The sequence below is a fragment of the Echinops telfairi genome, unplaced genomic scaffold, assembly GCF_000313985.2.
Source record: "Echinops telfairi isolate 266 unplaced genomic scaffold, ASM31398v2 ScPeMD7_443;HRSCAF=831, whole genome shotgun sequence".
Classification (NCBI taxonomy): Eukaryota; Metazoa; Chordata; class Mammalia; order Afrosoricida; family Tenrecidae; genus Echinops; species Echinops telfairi.
In genome coordinates, this window is record NW_022104341.1 from 6,656,162 (window position 1) to 6,662,038 (window position 5,877).

The following is a 5,877-nucleotide window of genomic DNA, read 5'->3' on the forward strand; positions in this document are numbered from 1 at the left end:
GTGTCTCCTGCCTCCAAGAAGGAATATAGGAGTTCCCAGAATCCTCAGGAGAAGGCCATGCCCACACAGACGCCTCATTGGCTATGACTTGATTGACAGGCTAGACTCCACTCCTTCGCTCTTAATCCTCTCAAATTGACAAATGATTGTATAACTACCACACCACCACCACTCCGCCCCTGTAGACCTAGATGGAAACAGTAGCTTAGCATTTGGATATTTGGGTTTAATAAAGTTTCAATGATTGTTTACTGTAGCAGCATTTCCGACTCATCTTATTCTGACTCACAGCAACCCCACAGGGTCGGGCAGAACCGGCAGCATCTGGTTATGCGGCAAGCGAGGCAGACACAGGTTTACTCACCCTCATTCCCTCACCTGCGCAATAGTGAACTGTTTCCTAGCTTGTCACCACATCAGAGAGTCTACTTCTATGTGGTGAAAATATAGTAGAAGCCAAGCGGGTTCGTCCACTACAGATCAGTAAGTAAACACAAGCGCACGAGTGCGCCTATGAGAAAACCCTCCTCTGAGAAATAATCCAGAGCCGTTCCAACACGAATCACTCCGGAATCAGAGTGGCTCGCCTTTTCTCATGGAGAACCTGGCAGGTTCAAACTGTTGACCTTTCACTTAGCCACTTAGCCATCAAGTGCTGAACCGCTGAGGCACCAGCATCCTCCCATCATTGACCGTCATCGATGCGTGCCTTCAAGCGGGCGCCAACGCAGAGTGCCCTTCTGTGCAAGAGAACGAAACACTGCCCTGCCCGGTGCCATCCTCGCAAGTGTATGCTGACCCCATTCTGTCACTCCGTCTCGTTGAGGGTCATTCACTTTTCCACTGACCTCCGCTTTACGAAGCAGGATGTGCTGTTTTGTTTGTCTTGTCGTCTTCCCTAGGGACGGGTCTCTCCTGATAACACATGCAGCGTGCATGAGATGAAGCCTCGCCATGCTCACGGCCTGTTGAAGGTGGTTGTTGGGTCCCCCCAATCCTGAGTCCACGTCCCTCTTCACACAGGCCAGCTGCTCGGCTAATTGGCTCAGCATGCGGGTCGATTAATTCGGATGAAAGGCTGCAGACCCGATGCACACCTCTCCTGATGTTAAACCATCCAGTGTGCCCTTTCACCTCAGGGATGACTGCGTCTTGTTCTACATACGGGTTCACAATGCTGGCTGTCGTTTGTATCATCCGCACAGTGATGTCTTAGCATGGTCAGTAAGTAAAGATTGCTGCCGACCCCTGCCCTTCGGAGCAGAAATGGCATCAGAGCTGGTACTGGGTTGGGGCAATGCTTGTTTGCAGGCAGCGGGGACAGGGCTGCCTCCTTCCCCCTCTTTGCGTTTACAGGCTGTACTTATTGCCCCAGAGAGCCGCCCTTCTGGATAGTTTGCCCATAGAATCTTTCAGGATTGCAACTCAAGTCTTGCACGTTTCCATCAATTCTTTCCATGTGAGAGGTGTTGATGGTGTCCTCCCCTTTTGGTTTTCTAACTCCAGGTCTTTGCACATTTCATTACAGTGCTTTCTGTTGCCTTCTTGGTTTTCCTTTGAAATTTTCCATTTAGCTCGCACGCATCATTTCCCCCAGCTACTTCAGCGTCTTCACATTCCAGAACAAGCCAGCACCGTCTAACAAACTGACAGACGAGTCATGGAAAGCCAGCTTTGCTGTTGTTGTTGTTGTTGTTGTTGTTGTTGTTGTTAGGTGCCATCGAGTCCATTCTGACCCATAGTGACCCTGTGCACAAGAGAAGGAAGCCCTGCATGGTCCTGTGCCATGCTGACAATTGCCCTGTGTTTGCATTGTCCCACTGTTGCAGCCATGGTGTCCATCCATCTCCTTCAGGGCCTTCTTCTTTGCTGCCCCTCCGCTTTACCAAGCATGACAGCCTTCTCCAGGGAGACTGCTCTCTCCTGACAGCATATCCAAAGTAGGTAAGACGAGTCCCACCATCCAGGCCTCCAAAGAGCACTCTGGCTGTACATCTTCCTAGACAGATTGGCTTGTCATTTTAGGGACCCCAGTACTTTCAACAGTCTTCTTCAACACCATCGTTCAAATGCAAAACCAGCTTCTGTATGTTTGTATAGAACAATGTCTCTCAGAGTGAAGACTGGCACCGTCATGAAAAACAACAACAGCTCGCTGCCATTGAGTGGATGCCAACTCACAGTGACTCTATGGGACCGTGTAGAACTGCCCCTGTGGGTTTCTGAGACGGAGACTCTTAGAATGTCCCGCTTCCTCCCACTGAGTTGCTGGTGGTTTTGAACCACTGACCACAAGACCCCCTATAACTGGTCCGCCTTCAGGACAGTAAACTCCAAGCCTGTGGGTCAGCTGTCAGGCTGGAGGCTTCATTGACTCATGCAGCGGCCAGGTCTGATGGGTTTAGGACGGGCGGATTAGCCTGGAGGTTACTGGAGGCTGAGGCAAATGAGTCCAAGGTCAAGTTGGTGAGACAGCCGGCTGCTGACAATTCTCAGAACCAGCAGGCAATCTGGCAGACTGCTGATTCAAGTCCAAAGCACTGGAGGTCAGATGACAAGCCAGAGGCAGGACCCAAACCCAGGAAAAAGCCAGCGAGTTTTCCCAGAGCTTCCACATCTATAGGAAGCAGGCCACACCTCCAAGGAAACCCCGTTTCAATTGATGGGCTGCTCAAAGCAGATCTCATTATGGGGGTGACTGCATTATATCAGATCTGATCATGGGAAATGACTCCGTTATGACTGCCAATTCGCTGAGAATCATGGCATCCCCAGGTTGAGACACAACCTTACTCATCGCTAGATAGACTCAGGTAATAGCTGTAAAAATAGGCTCGAATGTGGGAACCACGGAGGATGACACATGACCAGGCAGTGTTTCATTCCCTTGCACGGGGGATTGCTCTGAGTCAGAATAGACTTGACGGGTCCCAGCACAACAAACGCAGTCATGTCCTTTCTGTCGGAGCTGCTAGAGCCGCTCTAGCCAACTAGTCTTCTTGTTGTTGTCAGTACCGTCACGGCCCTTCCAACTCATAGGGCCCCATGTCCTGCAGGATGCAACACCACCGGGCCCTGCACCGTCCTCACAACTGCGGCATTGGAGCTCATCGTTGCAGTCCTGTGCCATTCCCCCTCGTCCCCCTCTTTTTCACTGCCCCTCTACTTCACCAAGCATGATGTCCCTTTCCAGGGACTGGTCTCGCCTGCCCACATGTCCTAAGTCCATGAGATGAAGTCTCTCCATCCTTGTCTCTGAAGAGCACTCTGACTACTCTTCTTCCAAGACAGATCTGCTGCTGCTTTTGGCCGTCCATGGTCTTTTCAATATATTCTTCTCCAGCACCACGATGCAAGTGTCCAATACCACGGCTTGGGTCAGGCACACCTTGGTCCTCAAAGTAACGTCCTTGCTTCTCAACACTTTAAAAAGGTCATGTTCGGCGATTTATCCCTTCACTGCTCCTTCCGCGAGCATTGATGGTGGATCCAAGCAAGACGAAATCCTTGACAACGTCGATCTTTTCTCCATTTATCGTGATGTTACCTACCAATCCAGATGTGAGGATTTAGGTCTTTACATTGGGCTTTGCGCGGTGGAGACTGCAGTCCTTGATCTTCATCAGCAAGTGCTTCAAGTCCTCCTCACTTTCAGCAAGCCAGGTTGTGTCTTCTGCATAGCGAAAGGATACAACCCTGATGCACACTTCCCGAGTTTAAATCATGCGCTATTCCCTCGTTCTGTTTGCACAGCTGCCTTGTACAAGTCCCACGGGAGCACAAGTGTTTCGGAATTCCTATTTTTCTCAAGGCCATTCACAGTTTGTTACGGTTCCCACAGTCGAATGCCATCGCATAGTCAATAAAACACAAATAAAACATTTTTCTTGTATTCTCTGCTTTCAGGCAATATCCATCTGATGGCAGCAATGACATCCGGTGTTCTACATCCTCTCCCGAATCCAGCCTGAATTTCTGGCAGCTCCTTGTCAATTGCTGAAACTGTTGTTGAATGCTCTTCAGCAAAATTTAACTTGCATTTGATATCAATGGCATTGTTCTATAATGTGAGCATTCTCTTGGGTCACCTTTCTTTGGAAGGGGTACAAATATGAATCTCTTCCAGTCAGTTGGCCAGGTAAATGTCTTCCAAGTTTATTGGTACAGTGCATCATTTGCTGTTGAAACATTTTAATTGGTATTCCATCAATTCATGGAGTCTTGTTTTGGGCTAAATGTTTTTTCTCAGTGCAGCTTGAACTTCTTCCTTCAGTACCATTGGTTCTTGATGATATGCTACTTCTGGAAATGGCTGAATGTCAACTGTTCCTACAGTGACTTTGGGTACTCTTTCTATCTTCTTTGGATGCTTCCTGCATTGTTCATCTTTTGCCTGTAGAGTCAATATCGTAACGCAGGCCTTGAACATTGTCTGCAGCTCTTCGGGTGTAAGGCATATGGAGCGTGTTCTTCCCTCAGGGTCTTCAAACTCTAGGTCTTCACACATTTCATTTTACTACTCTGCTTTGCCTTCTCAGCAGCCCTTTGAAATTTTCTGTTGAGCTCCTTTATTTCCTCTTTTTCTCCGTTTTCCTTAGTTACTCTATGATTAAGAACAAGCTTCAGAGTCTCTTCTGACATCCACTTTGATCTCTCTCTTTTAACAAAATTGTAAACGTTACTCAAGATGAGGCAATTCTACCCTATTATATCGGGGAACTGTGGGAGTCGTCATTCACATTCTAGTCATCAGTGTAGGATTTAGTCTCAGTTGAAATCCCGTAGCAGTGAGTAGACCCAAGAGAAACGCCAGGATAGAACTCCATCAGAACCAGAGGAAGAAATAAGGAAATCCTGTAAGATAACACCACCCAGAAGTGTGAGAAATAGAAGGATCGAAACGTCTGTTGAAACAAATTCATGAGAATCAGAAAAAAACCCTCGAGCCTAGCTCACCTGGGCGATGAAATCGTCTCAAGAACAGATTGAACCCAGTGAACACTAACGACAGAAGTCACGATGAGCCGCGGGGTGACATCAGGAACATCTTCTAGAGAGAGAGCAGAAAGTCATTAAAAAGACAGAAAAGAGCTTTGCACAGTGGCAATATCAGAGTCAGTGAGGCTTATTCAAGGTGCAATTATTGCTAATTGGAAGCTTTTCCCAATACCCTGCCGTGATGACTTGAAATATAGTCGGCATTGGCAATTTGTGACAGTCCAGAGATATTTTCAAAATTCAGGGGGGATAGACTCGTTTTATTTATGTTCTCGTGTTTTAATTTTATTCAACTTCAACCTGAGCTTACATATAGTAATTGATGGTCTGTCCCACAGTCTGGCCTTGACTTTGTTTTACTTACTGACATTGAGCTTCTCCGTTATCTCATGCCACAGATTTAGTCCATTTGATTTCTGTGTATTCCCACTGGAGAAGTCCACATATACAGTTGCTGTTTGTGCTAACACCATAATGTGTGAGTCTGGGTCCATTAGAGAAACAAATCCACCGAAACTCATATTTATAAGAAAGAGTTTTAGATAAAGGGTAAGTGCACATCAAGAAAGCATCCCAACCCAGTGCTGCCCAAGCCCAACATTAGCCCATATGTCCAACACCAATCTACAAAGTCCTCATCAATCACACAAAACACATGCAATGACGCCGACTGCAGGAGGAAAGCTGAATTGGTGAGCACGTAAACATCTCAGCACTGGAAGTGGTCTCCACACAGCTGCTCCAGCACCCAGGGCTGCATCGGGGTAAGTCCATGTGGCTTCTCCTCAGGGATGTCTTGTACTTGTGATGAAGAAGTCATTTGCCTTGCATAATTTTACCATGTGATCTCAAGCTTTGTTTTGATCACCAAGGCTGTGA

At 47.5% G+C, this 5,877-nt stretch overlaps 1 pseudogene; it reads left to right on the forward strand.

Moving 5' to 3' along the window:
• The first annotated feature begins 5,089 nt into the window (after positions 1-5,089).
• On the forward strand, positions 5,090-5,248 carry LOC115870174 (annotated as a pseudogene).
• The last annotated feature ends 629 nt before the right edge of the window (positions 5,249-5,877 follow it).